This window comes from Choloepus didactylus, chromosome 6, assembly GCF_015220235.1.
Source record: "Choloepus didactylus isolate mChoDid1 chromosome 6, mChoDid1.pri, whole genome shotgun sequence".
NCBI classification, from domain to species: Eukaryota; Metazoa; Chordata; class Mammalia; order Pilosa; family Megalonychidae; genus Choloepus; species Choloepus didactylus.
Window position 1 is genome coordinate 119,367,109 of NC_051312.1, and position 17,431 is coordinate 119,384,539.

The 17,431-nt window shown below is 36.5% G+C and overlaps 1 protein-coding gene across 1 annotated transcript in view; it reads left to right on the forward strand.

Moving 5' to 3' along the window:
• The window catches only part of DYNC2H1 (dynein cytoplasmic 2 heavy chain 1), a 419,160-nt gene that overhangs the window by 400,995 nt on the left and 734 nt on the right, over positions 1 to 17,431 (forward strand). The window lies entirely within an intron of this gene.

The following is a 17,431-nucleotide window of genomic DNA, read 5'->3' on the forward strand; positions in this document are numbered from 1 at the left end:
TTTCCTGTTGTATCTTTTCAATAGGATATTTTTGGTCCATATATTTTTGTTTCCTTTCTCATCTTTCCTGTATTTGAATAACTTTTACAACCAAATCCTTTATTCTACTTATTTATTATAATTTTTAAGATGTATAGGAAATTTTAAAATCTTGTTATGGAAAGAAAACTACAGTTTTTAAGTTCAAAATAATTTATAGACTTGTAAGAAAAAGCCTTTAATGATAATAATAAGAGCTACCACATATTGAATTCCTATTATTTCAACAATGTACTATATGTTTTATATATTTTCCCTTATTTACTCCTTAGAGCAACCCTGCAAGGTATTAGTCTTCCCATTTTCAAATGAGGATATGTATGCTCATACAAATTAGATGACTTCGCCTCAGTTACAGACCCAGAAAGATACAGGATCAAGATGTTAATGCAGGTCTGGCTTTATATTGTACCTCACCACTTTGCTGGTGATAGGCAGATGAAGAAAATAATCTTGACAAAGACCTATTTGGTTAACTTTTCCCTTTTTAAAACATTCAATAATTGAAAGAACTTTCAATAATTAAAATAGGGCACAGTTATAGATGAAACATCATTTTTCTTAACAATGAATTCAATTGTGAATATATGTGAACAAATTTTAAAGTTTTGAACCTATATCTGATGACCAACAAAACTATTTCATGGATTTTAGGTGTCACTTATTTTAAAAAATATGGATTTTCTCACTGCTAAACAGTAATGCACTGAATTCTTCAGTCACCATAAAAAAGCACATTGAAATATTTAAAAATAAGCTAATAAAGCTATAACAATAATTAGCAGTCATTGCTCAGAGAGATAAAAAATGCATCCTTCATACCCAAAAGAGCATACATTTCTGTGAAATCCCTGTATGTGTTTCCTCATCAGCTTCACTTGCTTTGACATTAGAGTGATGTGTTGGAGAAGGGGAAAGAGGTTGAAAGAATCTTTGTTTTTTTCAATCTGGCTATTAACTTCTATAAGAAATTTCTATTAAAAGCTAGTAAATTATGAAATACCCATATTTTGATCTTATGTATGTGAACCAAATTGAAAGTTATAGGTTGAAAAGTATAGGTTGAAAGTCAAGGTTGAACTTTATCAAGCGTTATATAAAAATATGTAATGTTGTGATGACAGAGATGAATTCAAATTAATCTAATTATGTAGAGTGCTAGTTCTTGGTCACACAAAATTGAAATCCATAAAATAACCTTGATCGGATGGAGCAGGGGGAAGTAGGACAAGTACAAGCGTAGTTCACGTAAGTAGAAACCTCAGAAGAAAAAAAAAAAGAGCATGGAAAATAACTGCCTAGGCATAAATATAGAAGAAAATGACCTGGCTTAGTACCCACATAACTGACCACAAACTGAATGCAAATAAGGCATGTACTGCTGTTGTGGACAAAGCCAGTCTGTTACTGGTCTGTATGAAATTCAGTGTGACATTACAAGATTAGAAATTGATCTTTTCATGATATTTTACTTCATTTATTATAATTTCCATCCAATTTTATTCACCATACTTTAAAAATCAGGATCTGAATAGAAAGCTAAAAATACTGTAGTTGAAAAATAGTTCATGTAAGGAGAATAAAATGAATTAGGATATTTACCTATAGAAGAGATAGCTAAAAGTAAAATGAATTTTTAGCATTTTACCTAAGGGATTTCTCCTTTTTTTCACAACATGTAATTGAAGGATTTGGGGTGGCATCCCCACCTCCCTTTTCCGCTCCTTCTTTTACAATGAGTTTCCTCTTTCAATATAATCCTACTTCTGTAGACTATCTCTCTTGTCACTTAAGAAGGAAGAATATGAGGCATATTGCTAATGGTTTGGAACATAAAATTTTGGAGTCCTACAAATCTAATTCCCAGTCTCATCTCCCAAACTTATGATCTGTGTGATTTGGAGCAAATTGTCAAACCTCACTGAGCCAGGTTTCTCATCTGCAAATGGAGATATTTTTTATAGGACCATGTTAAGGATTAAATAAGTTCCTTTGTTTAAAGTACTTAGCACTGTGCCTTACACATAAGTCTATTATATCCTGTTACCAATATTTTAAAATTTTTTTGTCTTTTTTTAAAAACCAATTTAATTGAGATGTATTCATATACCATACAATCCATCCAAAGTGTACATATTTTTAATTGTTTTCACAATGGTGTAGTAATTATCTTGTCTTATGTAGTGCTTTATAGTTTACTAAGTGTTTTTAATCATTATCAAATACTTACAGTTCCTCTTCACCAATTATTTTGCTGAGCACTGGAGTTACAAAGATAAATCAATTCTCTCATCAAAGAGTTTGCTGTTCATTGGGGGAACAAATAAGTAAATAAATTTTTATAGTTCAGAGTTATAATTGCAATTATAGAGGTTAACATAAAGTGCTTTGGCAGAGAAGAGAGGACTCAACTCTACCATGGGAGGGCAGATGAGGGAAAGCCAACTGACCTCATAGAAGAGAGAGCTTCTTTTGAACTATGAGTTAGAAGAGTTTAAGGGAAAATTCAAAAAAGGTGGGGGGAAAGGCATTCCAGATAGAAGCTATAGTATATGTATAAATGTATGGAGGTATGAAAGGGCCTAGGCTAATCTGAAAACTCCAAGTATAGTACATCTGGAGTATATGGTTCATATGGAAGAGTGGTAGGGGATGTGGTCAGAAAGGAAGGCCAAGACAAAGTGTGACAAACCGTGTAGCCATGCCTGAAGAGTTTAGAATGTCTAATGGGCAGTAGGAAGCTATTAGGAATTTAGAACAGGAGAAATTTTAGTTTTGGAAAATCAGTTCAGCAGTGGGAAGGTAGATGATAGATTGGCACAGGGTGAAATACTATTATACTTACCTTTCTCTGCAACCTTGTGAATTTCGTAGAATAGGTTTTCTCTCTGTTTTGCTAATGAAGATACTGAGAATCAGGTATGTTAAGTGACTTGTTTTTGGGTCCCACAATGATAGAACTAGTTGAAAAATAATAATCTGCATTTATTTGTACTGGTTATACGCCAAGCACCGTGTAAAGTGTTTAAAATAGAAGATACTTAAGCCTTGCAACAATTTTTGAAATAGGAATTATTATCTCTATTTTAAACTAAGAAAACTGAGGCCTAAAAGACTGCTTGTTAAGATCTTGTTATATAGCCCAAGATAATTATAAAATGGAGAAACTAAGATTCAAACCCAGGTGTCTCCTTTAAACCTCAGGCCTAAGACTGAGCCACCCTAACAGTATCAACCATGGATTGGCAAACTATGGTCTGTGGGCCGTATCCAATGTGCTACCTGTTTTTGTACAGCCCATGAGCTAAGAATGACTTTTATAGTTTCAACAGTTGAAAAAATCAGAATAATAATATTTTGTGATTTGAAAATTATTTGAAATTCAAATTTTAGTGTCCATAAATAAAATTTTGTTGGAAAACAGCCATGCCCATTTGTGTACATGTTGTCTGCTTTTCAGGCTACAATGGCTGAGTTGAGTAGTTGTGACAGAGACCATGTGGCCCACAAAGTCTAAGATCTGTATTACCTGGTCCTTTACAGAAAGAGTTTGCTGAGCCTGTATCAACTATTGAACTCTCCATTATCTGATTGGTTTTAGCATTGTTTTGTTCAAGAAGGCATTTTTTTAGGGCAGCTGTAGTGTGTATTTTTACTAAGTTTATAGGATTTTGTGGGGGAAAAAATGAACATCAACATTTTAATGCACTTTTACTGGGGGGTGGGGAGTGGTGGTGGGCAGGAACCAGCAGAAAATCGAGGGAAGCATCAACATCAATATATTATAAACCAGTAAAAAGAATTACTTTTGCACATTTATTCCTGCAGCTGCTTTATTGCAGAAATTCAGAATCCTTTTGTGAGCTTGAATGAAATAACAATGTAAATAGCAAGTTCAGAACTTTGGTGACTAAACTATTTTAGGTTGGGATATTTTTTCAAAAAATATTTCAACAATGGTACTTGACACTCAACAGCCCCAATTAGCCTCATTCATCAGGAACATGCTGACCAACCCAGTCACTTACACAGCAGTGCTGTGAGGTCGATGGCACCTCTATTTTACACAAAACATTTTAGGTTGCATAAGATTGAGGAACTTCTTTGGCATATATATATATATATATATATATTTTTTTTTTTTTTTTTTTTTTTTCCCAGAATCAGACATGAGTTTAATAGGACTTACTTACAGGAGTTATGATTCCACGGCAGCGGCAGGCTGGGAAAGATGGAAGTTAGCGCTCTAAAGCAGGGGGTGTCAGGGAGTGGTTTATAAAAGGTTACGACAAGGAGGGTGTGAGAAAAGAGTTTTGGCAGGGTTTTGTGACACAGGGGTGTGGAGCTCTGTTATCATCAGTGATCCAGGCAGGGGAGTTTCAATGCTTTGTTAACAATACATTTTTTCCTCCCCTGGGGAGGTCTTATGACTTTGAAAGTTTGTCCTGGTCAAGTAGGCAGCTTTGTGAAATCACTATGGAGGGGAGGGGGCCCGGGTCCTGTGTCCCCACAATTCACTGCCTAGTAATGGACAACGTTGACTACAGGACGGACATTGCATCCATAGACAACAGAACACTAGAAGTCCCCCCCGACAGAGATAACAATTTCAAAAAGAGATGCTGCCATGGTCAAGAAAGGGAATTAAGCCATTTAGACAAGGAGACTACTGATAATTGCTGACTTCTGCCAGGCCAGTAGCACATTCCAAGCACTCCAATTCACAGGGGTCACAGTCCAGGGATGGCCGGTAGCACCTAAAGGTGGCAAGTCCATGCGAACCCAACATTGGGTTCAATTGTGGGCATGAGTTACTGCTGAGGCCCACTGCAGGAAGGTGTTTGCTAGGCTAAAAGAAAAATGTTTATGGGAACAGTAAGAGGTAAAAATATACACACGAGAGTTTCATTAGTTGACAGCAAGGTACTAGGCAGAGGAATATTGTGGGGAGGTTTTAAATACCAGATAGTCTCCCTTTGCAAATTTTGAGAGCCCTTTACTGTTACGTTAATTGTTAATCTGGGCATAAAACGGGTCCACATAGTCGTACATAAGGTTCCCATGGGAATAGGAGGCCCCAGATTGGTGATAAAGATTTTAACGGGCATTTAGATTTTATTACAATATTTTGGGTAACTCCTATTCCCCAGGGACTTAGAATTCCTAACCAGTGCAGCTGCATAGGCCAGCACCAAGGCCAGTTGATCTCGCTTTCCCCGTTTTGTATGGTCTGAGGCACAGGCAACAACAAATTATTACTATTTCCCTGCTTAGGCTTTAAAGTGGCCGGCCCTCTAGCTTGGATTCTCAATGCTTGCATTACTCCCACTGTTAGCATTTCTATAGGATCTGGGGCTGCAGCTCTGGGTGTGGTGTTCAGACTTGGGTGTGGTTATCTGTGTGTGGTTCACCAGGGCCTGATAAAACCTTTTGCTGTAGAGATTTTATAGTCCATAGTCCATGCTTGGGTCATTTGTTCAGTGAAGGGGGTCCCCCATCACTATCTGTTTGCATAGGTATGCCATAAAGAACACACACCCTTTCCAAACAGCTGATGGTGGCCACTGGTTTCCCTTCCCCACCAGGAAAGCTAACGAAAGTTCTGCAGCCGTGCCCACAGTAGTAAAAGCATACCTTGAGAACAGAAGGGTACCGATATAGTCCACATGTCCCGTCCGGTGTGGCAGCCTACATGGTTGATGCAGGGAGCACGAAAGGCACTCTTCAGTGATGTTCACTAGCTGCTGGCAATGGTTACTTTTCGTCGTTGGTGGGCATCCCAGATATCTTTCCACAGTTCTCATTATTTCAACAGCTGCCTTAGGTGCAGCAACTTTAGCTGTTGAATCCTCTGTATAGGACACTGCCTGAGAATCTCCTGCATTTCTGCATTCAGAGGGCTGGTATTGAAAACACTGCGCTGTAGCAAGTAGGCTCTCCACCTGGCCAGTGTGCTCAACTGGGCACTGCCAGAGTGTGGCTTAGAAGCTGTGTTAGTAATCCACCCCTGAATAGGGGTGGCCGTCTTTAAGGTAATTGGGCATCTTTGCATCAGTCCCTCCACTTGCAATAAGGAATTATATGCAGCACACAATTGCTTTTTCTTTTAGGGGGCTGTATCTCAGTTCTGCCCGTTTCCATATTGGTGACCAAAGCCAAGGAGCATTTGTTTAGAACGTTGCCACTGCCACAGCCCCACCCAAAGCCAATATTAGTGCTGGTTGCATACAATTCACAGGGCAGGTCTGGATCTCTGCCCCCCAGTGCTTGTGCCTGTGCTATTGCCCTTTTTGCCTTTTTAAATGCAGCCTATTAAGAGGTGTTCCATTCTCAAGGATAGCCTTTCCTAGTCAACACATACAAATGTTTTAACATTTGGGTTAAGTGAGGAACAAAGGTCTCCAATACCCCAACCACTCCAAGAAAGCCATTAGTTGCTTTGGCATTTGCGGCACCGGAGGAATCATGGCACCTTAAAGACAGTTAGTGGTTACTGAAATAGAGTTACATTTGTGGGGACTTTTCCACTTAGCCAAGTCCTTTGCCATGAGATCATGGCACATGGTCAGGCTATGTACACAGCCTTGGAGAAGCACAGTAAAAGTCCATAATTGGCCTCCCCAGGAGAAGGCTTATGCCGGCTGGTGTGATTTTCCTAGGGAAATACTAAAAAAAAATTAGCAAGACCCAATACAAAATGATATTGACACAATTGGGTACTAATTTCTTGTATTAAACCAGCAATGTTCAGGACTACAGTGTATATGGTTGTGTTATCTTGTTTAAACTACACCTCTCCCATCTCTCTGCACCCTGCCCTTTCCCCATAGCTGCCTTTAGGTGCTTAGGTCTTGGTGGCAGGGATAGGTGAGACTGAAAGAAAGAGGCTTATCTTGTTGAACTTGGATTTAAAAGTTTTAATCAGAGTGGTGGGATTTGGGAATTTCTATGCCCTACTTTTAATTATTTCCAATTATTAGATCTATTTCACTTAAAACTGTGATTCGGACAATTGGGAAAGGTCTTTGCCTTTCCAAAGGCAGCCCTCTGGCAGCCTTCTACTGCCTTAGGGAAATTGCAGGGGCAGTTTCTTTTTAATGGCCAGGTTTGATAACAGTAATTACAGAACTAAAGCTTTGAACCCTGCTGCAAAAAGGGTGTTTTTTTCTTCTTTTTTTCTTTTGGGACTCCAGGAATGCTAATATATATGTAAAGTGCTTATTTATTTTTAAGCAATTCAAATAGAGCGCTAAGTATTTTTGTTGATTTATTATTACCATCCAGAGCTATAAGAATATACATTAAACAGGCAGACCAAGACAACAATACATGGAACAGGCGGACAAGGCATAAGCAGAAAGTTAGTCACAAGAAACAGAGATACAGAAATACTTTTGAGAATGGCAAATACAAGATTGAATATACATCATTTCACCCCATTTCTACCCTTTTTCAGAACAATTCTAATTATAATACCATGTTCTTTCCATAGAGCCATTTCTCTCCTGATTTTAAACCATATTGTGGCCCAGTTGTTTTATATGTTGTGTTTTTCTCGTAGGCTCATAACTAAAATCTTTCCAGTTTTTTTTTTTTAATTCAGTCAAAGGTTTCCCATTCTTCCTCCTCCAGGGAGGAATCTATGGGGTAGCACGTTTTGGGATCCTATCCTGGAATAGTTGAAATTCTCCAGACTCTAGTACAAGATAACTTATGGCCTTTGACTCCTGAATATCTGCATGCCAGAGTCTCTAGCTGATTGTCCACTTGGAGCAAGCAATCAGTCAGAATCCTTCATTTCAGCCTGGGCAAGGCACATATTTCTCTCTAGTTTTACTTTCTCTTGCAAACGGCATGCTATCTTTGCAAAAGACTTATGCACCTCCACCGGAGTTTTCAGGGCATCCCCATACTCTCGTGGTGGTCCGCATTCGCCCAGGAGGGCAGCCACCCCTCCCCACATGGGCAGTATGGGCCAATGTGGGATTCCCTCCATGGACTCTCCCTTCCTATATAAATCATGTCCATTATGGTCAGCAGCTGTTTGATCCTTCTGGCTGTGCTTGCCAATTGTCACGACCCAGCTTAGCCCCAGAACCAAGAACATGCCAGGCATGGTATCAGGCATGAGTTTAATAGGATTTACTTACAGGAGTTATGGTTCCACAGCGGTGGCGGGCCGGGAAAGATGAAAATTAGCACTCTGCTCTTTGACATTGTTTTAATATATGGTGATACTTAAAGTATATGAGCAACAAATTCTAAGAATTTTATAGGTGGGCAGGAGAAAGTGCTTATCATTGCTTCTATTTTAAATGCAATGCACCTTGTCAATTAATAAAATTGAATTAGGAATGCTCAAGGAGAATTAAAAATAAATAAAATGCTGGAGAAACCTGGGGCCAACAAATCCCTCCTAAGTGAGTCATCTAAGATCAAGCATCAACAAAGGAGGAAGAAGGGGAGGGTAGTAAAATCTATGATAAAAATTATAAAAGGAACAAAAATCTTTAAAAGCAAACCCTTCCCACGGTGTCATGCATCTCTTGCTTCTTTCCTCTTGCAAGAGGACCTGCATGCTCTTCTCACATGTGTACTTAATAAACTTTCTACCTGCTTAAAAAAAAAAAGCTGGTGAAATATTTCCTACTGTTCCTATTTATCTTTCTATGTGCACTAAAGTATTATAATGTACACTCACACTATTTACTTATTCATTCAGTCTTGATGCAGATTCATAATGTTTTTCCAGTTCTAGCCCAGTACTGTCAGTTAAGTTAATATAGGTCCAAATTAGTATTTCTTTAGGAGATTTTACTCAGAAAAGCACTGGCTTTCTCAAAGAATTTCCCAAAATGTGTTCAATGCGTTATTCCAAAAATACTCTCTGCGAAATTGCTCAGTAAACAAATAAATTTTTAAAAAACACAGTATTTCCTTTCATCAAAAATTCATGATGTATTTGATAATATTAAAAGCTCTGAGAGAGGAGGGGAGCTAAGATGATGGCATAGAGAGGAGTGGAAGCTAGTTAGTCCCCCTGGAACAACTAGTAAACAACCAGGAACAACTAGTAAATAATCTGGAATAACTGTAGAGGGACAAACATGACTGTCCACTCATCATACACCAACCTGAATTGGGGGGAATGCCCAAGATCACAGCATAAAATCTGTAAGTAAAAACTGCAGACCCGAGCCGAGAACCCCTCCCCCCACAGCGGCCCAAACTTCAAAGCCTCTCGTTGCTAGAGAGCAGCACACTGAGCAAGCAAATATAGCTCAGCTGAGCTCCAGCTGGGGTTTTAATTAACAAGCATGGACTGCTCAATTCAAGCTAAAATCCCCAAAAAGCAGACAGAGGCTTCTGGTGACAACTGACCTTGGAGAGCCAGAGGACCTCTCTGAGAGGGAGGGAGAGCCCAGAGGACTGCGTGCTGTCTCAGGCTGATGGGTGAAGCTGAGGGTGGACACAGACTTGACCCTGAAGGGGGGATTTCTGCTCCTTTTTCGGCTCAGTGGAGAAAGTGTCAACCATTTTCAGTTCCCAGCACTCTGACCCAGACACAGGTGGAGATAGCACAGGCAGAGAGACTGTTCGAATCTAAATGACCTTTCCCCAGGGGGTGTATGTTCCCTAAGAGGAAGAGGTGGGGCCAAGCTCTACTACCCACCTTCCATTCAGAACTAGACCCCAGAGCCTGGGGGAAAACATTCATGGGCCACACCTCCTTACACCAGTCTGGAGCTACAGGCGCCACCTGCTGGGCAGAAAAGCACAGTGACGTGAGGTGTTGCAGGGTGTATCAATCGAAGACACCCTCAAGGAAAAGGATACTATTGCCTCCTTCTAGACCTGAGCCCCTTCTGGTCTGGGAGAACGTGATTGGGGTAACCAAGGAAACCAGATGCCTAGACAACAGAAAACTACAACCTACACTAAGGAAAACAAAGTTATGGCCCAGTCAGGGGAACAAACTTACACTTCAACTGAGATAAAGGAATTTAAACAACAAATACTAAATCAATTCAAAAAGTTTAGGGAAGATATGGCAAAAGAGATGAAGCATATAATGAAAACACTGGGTGAACATAAGGTAGAAGTCGAAAGTTCAAAAGAACAACTGGCAAAATCTATGGAAATGAAAGGCACAACACAAGAGATGAAAGATACAATGGAGACATACAACCTTAAATCCCAAGAGGCAGAAGAAAACACCCAGGAACTGGAGAACAAGACACCTGAAAGCCTAACACAAAATAACAGATAGAGAAAAGAATGGAAAAATATGAGCAACATCTCCAGGAACTGAATAACTACAGAAAATGCAGGAATGTATGTGTCAAAAGAAGGGAAAAGGTGCAGAAGCAATAATAGAGGAAATAATCAATGAAAATTTCCCATCTCTTATGAAAGACATAAAATTACAGATCCAGGAAGCTCAGTGTACCCCAAACAGAATAGATCTGAATAGGCCTACACCAAGACACTTCAAGATCAGATTATCAAACATCAAAGATAAAGAGAGAATCCTGAAAGCAGCAAGAAAAAAACGATCTATTACATACAAAGGAAGCTTGATAAGACTATGTGTGGATTTCTCAATAGAAACCATGGAGGCAAGAAAGAAATGGGGTGATATATTTAAGATACTGAAAAAGAAAAACCACCAACCAAGAATCCTATATCCAGCAAAACTGTCCTTCAAATATGAGGGAGAGCTTAAAATATTCTCTGACAAACAGACAATGACAGAGTTTGTGAATAAGACACCTGCTTTACAGGAAACACTAAAGGGAGCACTACAGACCAAAAGGAAAAGACAGGAGAGAAAGGTTTGGAACACAATTTTGGGAGATAGTAGCACAGCAATGTAAATACACTGAACAAAGAAGACTGTGATTATGGTTGAAAGAGGAAGGTTAGGAGCATGTGGACACCAGAAGGAAAAAGCAAAGATAGAGACCGGGACTGTATAACTCAGTGAAACCTAGGATGTGTCAACGATTGTGATAAAAGGTACAAATACATTTTTACATGATGTAGAACAAATGAATGTCAACATTGCAAAGTGTTAAAAATAGGGTGGGATTGGGGGGAAAATGCATTCAATGCAAACTAGAGACTATAATTAACAGAAACATTGTATTATGCTTCCTTTAATGTAATAAAGGCAATATACCAAAGCTAAATGCATATGGGTGGGGGAACATGGGGGAAGGGTATGGGACTCTTGGCATTGGTGGTGATGTCTGACTCTTTATTCTACTTTAGTTTAATGCTATCTTTCCTTTTGGTGCTTCCTAGCTGTTTTTTTTTTTTTTTATTCCCTCTCTCTTTTTTCTTTCTCTTTTGTCTCTCTGTCTTCTTTGACTCTTCCTCTTTCTTTGTGGAAGAAATGGAGATGTCCTTGTATAGATAGTGGCGATGGCAGCAAATGCATTAATATGTGACTATACAGGGAACCATTTGTTGTTTACTTAGGACGGAATGTATGGTGTGTGAACAAAACCATCTTAACAAAAATGGGTTGATGAAGAAACCTTGAGAACACTATATTGAGTGAAATAAAACAGACACATAAGGACAAATATTGCAGGGTCTTACTGATATGAACTAAACTAATATGTAAATGCATAGACATGAAATACAAGTTACCAGGATATAGAACGAGACTAAAGAATGTGGAGCAGTTGCTTATTATGAGCAGAATGTTCAACTAGGGTGAACTTAAATGTTTGGAAATGGACAGAAGTGATGGTAGTACATTGTGAGAATAACTAACAGTGCTCAATGGTGTGTTAATGTGGTGGAAAGGGTAAGCTCAGAGTCACGTATGTCACCTGAAGGAAAGTTGGAGGTTAAAAGATGGGAATATATACAACAGTGAATCTTGTGGTGGACAATGTCCGTGATTAACTGTACAAATCTCTGTTAGAAATCTCTCTCATGAACTAGAACAAATGTATGGCACTATAATTGGAAGTTAATAAGAGAGGGGCACATAGGAAAAAATATAGCTATTGCAGACTATATACTACAGGTAGTAGTATTTTAACGTTCTTTCATCAGCAGTAACAAATGTACTATGCCAATACTATGACTCAGTAATGGAGGGGGAGTGGTTAGGGGTATGGGAAGATTTGAGTTTCCTTCTTTTGTTTGTATTTCTTTTCTGAAGTAATGAAAATGTTCTAAAAATTGAATAAAAAAATTGTGGTGATGGATGCACAACTGTATGATGGTACCCTGGGCAATTGATTGTACACTTTGGATCTTTGGATAATTGTTTGGTATGTGAACAATCTCAATAAAAAAAAAAAAAACTTTAAAAACAAAACAAAAAAAAGCTCTGAGAGGTCCCAAAGATTACCTAACACACAACCTTTTCAACCACCTATACCCTACCCTCCTTTAGGATCTAGTGTTCCATGTAATATGGTTTGAGAAACAGTGCTTTATGATCTCGACCAGTCTAGATCACAAAGAGTGAGTTTGCCTTTTTTCCATCTTTCCAGCAAAGAATGCTAATTAGGGTTTATCAGCCACACTGTAACATAGGAGTTCTGAAACCACCAAAACCAACCAGGGAGCACAACGGACAAGTCAGCTTCAGAAACAAGTTTGTTCCCTGGGAAAATAGGACTAAATGATACCACAAGCCATACACAAAAACAGCCATTACTTTATACTTACACCTTTAAAATATTATCACCATGTATATCAGAAGAGATGTACTGAAAACTCTGCCTTATAGGCACTCTGGTTTAAAAATAACAAATATTTAACTATTATCTTTTCATTGTGACCCTGTTTTTTTCTCAAGGACTTATTATGAAAGTAGTGCTGTTAGCATAATATCACTGAAAAATAAGAGAGGGAAGTATTTCTCTACCAAAATACATTTTCAAGAGTAGCTAGACATTCTTGGCAGAACAAACTGTTTCAAAATATTCATTGTTAGCAAGTTGTTTTGTTTCCTGTTTTGATATATTTATTATTTCCAGAGTTGCATTACAACATTATGCCACTTACATGTACATTAAAACTCTGATTTCCTTAGATCTCCTTTTCTAAAAAGAATTGTTCTTTGACTTGTTTCATAAACATTCAAAAAGTATGTGTTAGAATAAACTAATTAGTATATGCATAAGTGAATGAGAAACATATTTTGGTTTACTTTCTTATATGTTTTTTATAATGAATGAAGTTGAAACTGGCCAAATAGTTAACATAATCAACCTCTAAGTAATTTCTTCTTTGTTTTTTGGTTTTGTTTTTTGTTTTGTTTTGTTGCTGCCTTTGGTTTGTTTACTGAGAGATACCTGTTGCCTAATGGAGTATCACCATTTGCCTTTGTAAAATGCATTAATTTCTTTCAGAGATTAGCATATTGCTTGCTATTTCTAGAACATGTGTACTTTTAATTCACTTCCCCTGGGACATGGGGGTGGGTCAGAGTAAGTTATTTTGTTGTTAGGCATCCAGACTTTTCTTGGATACTTTAGGAAAGCAGTACAATTATGCAGGATCCTAGGCCACATAAAATAGTTTTAATCTATGAAAAACTAATTAGCCAAAATGAGTATAAAATTTCAAATTTTAGCCTGTTTATTAAAATAAGCTATTTTAATAAGTGTATATTTTAATTTTAATTTCTATTTTAATTAGTGTGGTATATGACAACATTAACTAGTTTAGATTGCAATACATATCTTTGATTATTAAATTTCAATTACACTTTCATTTACATGTATTATAAAGTGAATTATTTTAAGTTTTTCTAAAATATCTTTTTGCATTAGTTGAGCACTCAGTGTACTTGTTAATAGTCATTGATAAAATTTTAGTCCATCCAAATATTTCAACCGAACAGAGCCTTATGCTTTGCCTGTTAAGATAAGCATGTTAAAGAGGAAGTTGTGTCCTAAGAATTCAATTCAGTTAAACAATATTCTTGAAGCTTCTATATGCATAATGCACTGTGCTAATAATGAGAATGTCAGAAGTACTTAGTTTTGCTACTATTTTATAATTTATTTATTGGTGACCAAAGAGCAAGTTCATTTAAGTTTGTACTGAAGGTAATCCACTTTACCCCTTAAATTGTGAGAAGTGACAAATAAAACATCAAGAAGCAATGGTAGTGCTTTGCTTTAACCAATGTTAGGTTTTGGGAGAAAGATTGTACCCTCACATTAAAACAAACAAAAGACCTGCAACCAGAAATAGGTTTGGAAGGAGTTAGAAATATATACAAAACTAGTTAATTAATAGCAAATATGCAAAGAATCAACTCTGCATTAATTTCCTAATTTAAAGAAAAAAAATGCTTGGCACTAAAATGAAGAGATATAGAGAAAAATCTCCTGACTAGAAAGGAATAGCATTGTAAAACATTTCAATATGATATTTCTATTTCATTTTTATCCCTAGAAGTTATGCTAAGCAAAGAAAATATCAGCTGGCAGAGAAAGATAATTTAAGACCTTTCCTGAGATTAAGAATAGGCATTCAGATTCAAATCCCTTCAGTCTGACAAATATGTAATGCTTGTCTGCTTTTTGCTAAAGAATTTAGAGGCAATACCAGAAGAAAGCCTGTACTAGGTTATTACTTTAGGAATGGCTAAGAAGTTATGAAAATCACAGGAATTTCTAAATCCTAAAGCTTTGCCATTTAAGCAGAATTGGGAGGAAAAAATAAAAAGTAGAAGAGATTAGGCAGTGACTGATAATGATTGAAAATTCTCTTTACTCCAGATCCTGTATTTTATCTGAGGCTCAACTTGATTCATTTTCTCCATGAACCCTTGTTAGTTAAACATATCCCAGAGTAGTGTTTTCTGTATTTTGATTTCCTAAAGTATTCATTTTTCCAAAAGTTATTTTCTAAATGTTTGATGTGTACATATTTTACTTCCTAAACTAAATTTTGATCTTCAAGAAGATTATTATTTTCTATATTTGGGTATATACTAAAATGCCTAGCCTTTACAATTCTAGGTACAGCATTAGCACATAAAATGCTATTAAATGAATGGATGAATAAATGACAGAATCATCAATGCAGACCTAGAGATAGTTAGAAACATTCAGGGCTGATTCTGTTTTTATATATTTGGTGAATGATTCTACATGAAGAATTAAATTTGTTATATGTAAATCAGGTTAATATTTCTGTTTAGGAGTGAAGGAGTTTTCAAAAGACAACTCAGCTGATTTATATCAAGCACCAGAATAGTCAGAAAAGCATTTTTGTGTGTGAAAGAGAAAGGGAGAGAGGAGGGGAAGGAGAGAATGAGGATTAGAAAAGAATAGAAATTTCATATAGTGCTCACTTAGACTTAAAAAATAGAATGTTTTGTTTTAAATTTGTATCATGAAGAAAAATATTTTTTATTTATCTTTATTCCTAGCACTGTCCAAGACAGTAGTGGGTGCTAAAAAGCTGGGGAAGGGAGGGTGTCCAGTTGATTTGAGAATTAGTAGGGCATAAGGAAAAGATATGTAGAGGCAGTACAAAGGAATAGAGATATGTGGATAAATACTATTTTTATTTTAGCTCTTTATTAAATCATCTGATTCTTCCAGCATCTTGTGAGGTAAACAAGTATCATTTATCCCCCTTTTATAATGGGGAAACCGGTGTTCAGAAAGTAACCTAATTAGTGTACACAAGTGCTCCAGAGTCTTAAAATGATTCATTTCTATATTGTCTTCTACTTTGAAAAATAAAAGAATAACAGTCTTTATATTTTAATATTCATGTGATTTCTTGCTTTTTAAAGAGATAAATTGCCAAACCTTGTTTACCTCTGCTATCTGTAGCATCTCTGCCACTTTCTAACTAGGTTACATATATAAATTGTCTTTGGGCTCTTGATTTGTCACTTGTAAAATTCTGAGATGGGTCTAGCTTATCTTTTAAGTTCCATTTCAACTCTGAAATACAAGTAACAATAATTCATTAGTTGAAGAAAATAAAACAAATTCAGTAAAAACGCTGTAATTCTAAATTTGAATTGGAAATGTCATTATGAATCATGATTTTTTTTTTCTTTAAAAAAATATATTTCTAAGTTGTGCTTAAAGCAATGATTAGCAAAGGAGAATCATTATTTCTAGCATGCAGATTATGTTCTTTAATACCGTTTCTCATGAAAGAAACCAGAGATCTTCAGAGGAATAACTGATTTGAGTTTGGGGGCAGGAAGTATACAAGATGAGCCTGTAACATCTTGATATACTAGAAGGTAACGAAGCTACTGAAGATGAACGGGGACATATCAGAAAATCTCAGGAGCCAACCTAAAGAGTTCCCATGTGCCAAAGATTGACAATTTGAACTTCAGTAGAAATAACTGCAGTGAATTGAAGCACATAAAATATGTTTAAACCTACTAGTTAATAATGGTACTTATTTTTTTCAAAAAGACTAGTTGATTACCTTTGGAAGGCTCATTAGTTCTTAGGGAGCTAGTTCATTATTTTGAAAAGAGGTAAATTAAGGACAGTTGATTACTTTTATCCAGCCTTTCTATAAGAACTCTTCTTGGATCTCACGGTAATCAAAAAATTAATGTGAAGCATCTCTTTATAGATATATTCCTGCTTAGAATTGAAAAGAGGATAATAGAATTAGGATATTACAGTTCTGTAATCTTTAATGAAATAATGGTCATCAGTGACTCCAAACATCCAAAACAAGAGACGAGACATTACTTGCCTCTTGATAGATGTATACAGTACCACCTATGCTGTACTTTTACCAAAATTGAATCTGAATCTAAGCTCACCTCTAGATCCAATTTATAAGAAATACAGAGAACCAGAGAAAAATGGTATTTACCAAGGGAATGTAAACAACAAAATTCAGAATGTGGGAAGTTCTGACGTAGTTTCTTCAAGAAACAAATTGCAAGAAAAAAAGGAGGAAAACCCATAGACTTAGGAGACTTAAGAGACATATCAACAAATTGCAAAATGTTGGCTTTATTTTGAATTATGATTCTAACAAATTTAAAAACTTGTGGGATAATGGGAAAATAGATATGTGATGATATTAAGGTATTATTGCAAATTTTTCATGTTTGATAGTATTGTGGTTATATTTATTTATGTATGTATTTACTTAGATCTGTATTTAAATAATTATAGTTGAACTTTTATTAGGTCTAGGATTTGCTTCAAAATAATCCAATATTGGAGGTTACTGGGAGGTTATAGATGAAACACAATTGACAATTGTTTATGAACATGAATTGATAATTTTTCAGCTGGATGATGGGGCTTATTATATGTATGTATTTAAAATATTTCATAATAAAATGTTAAATGTAAGTTATTATTTAGGAGGTTCTGTGTTTGTTTCTTTGGTTATCTAATAATCT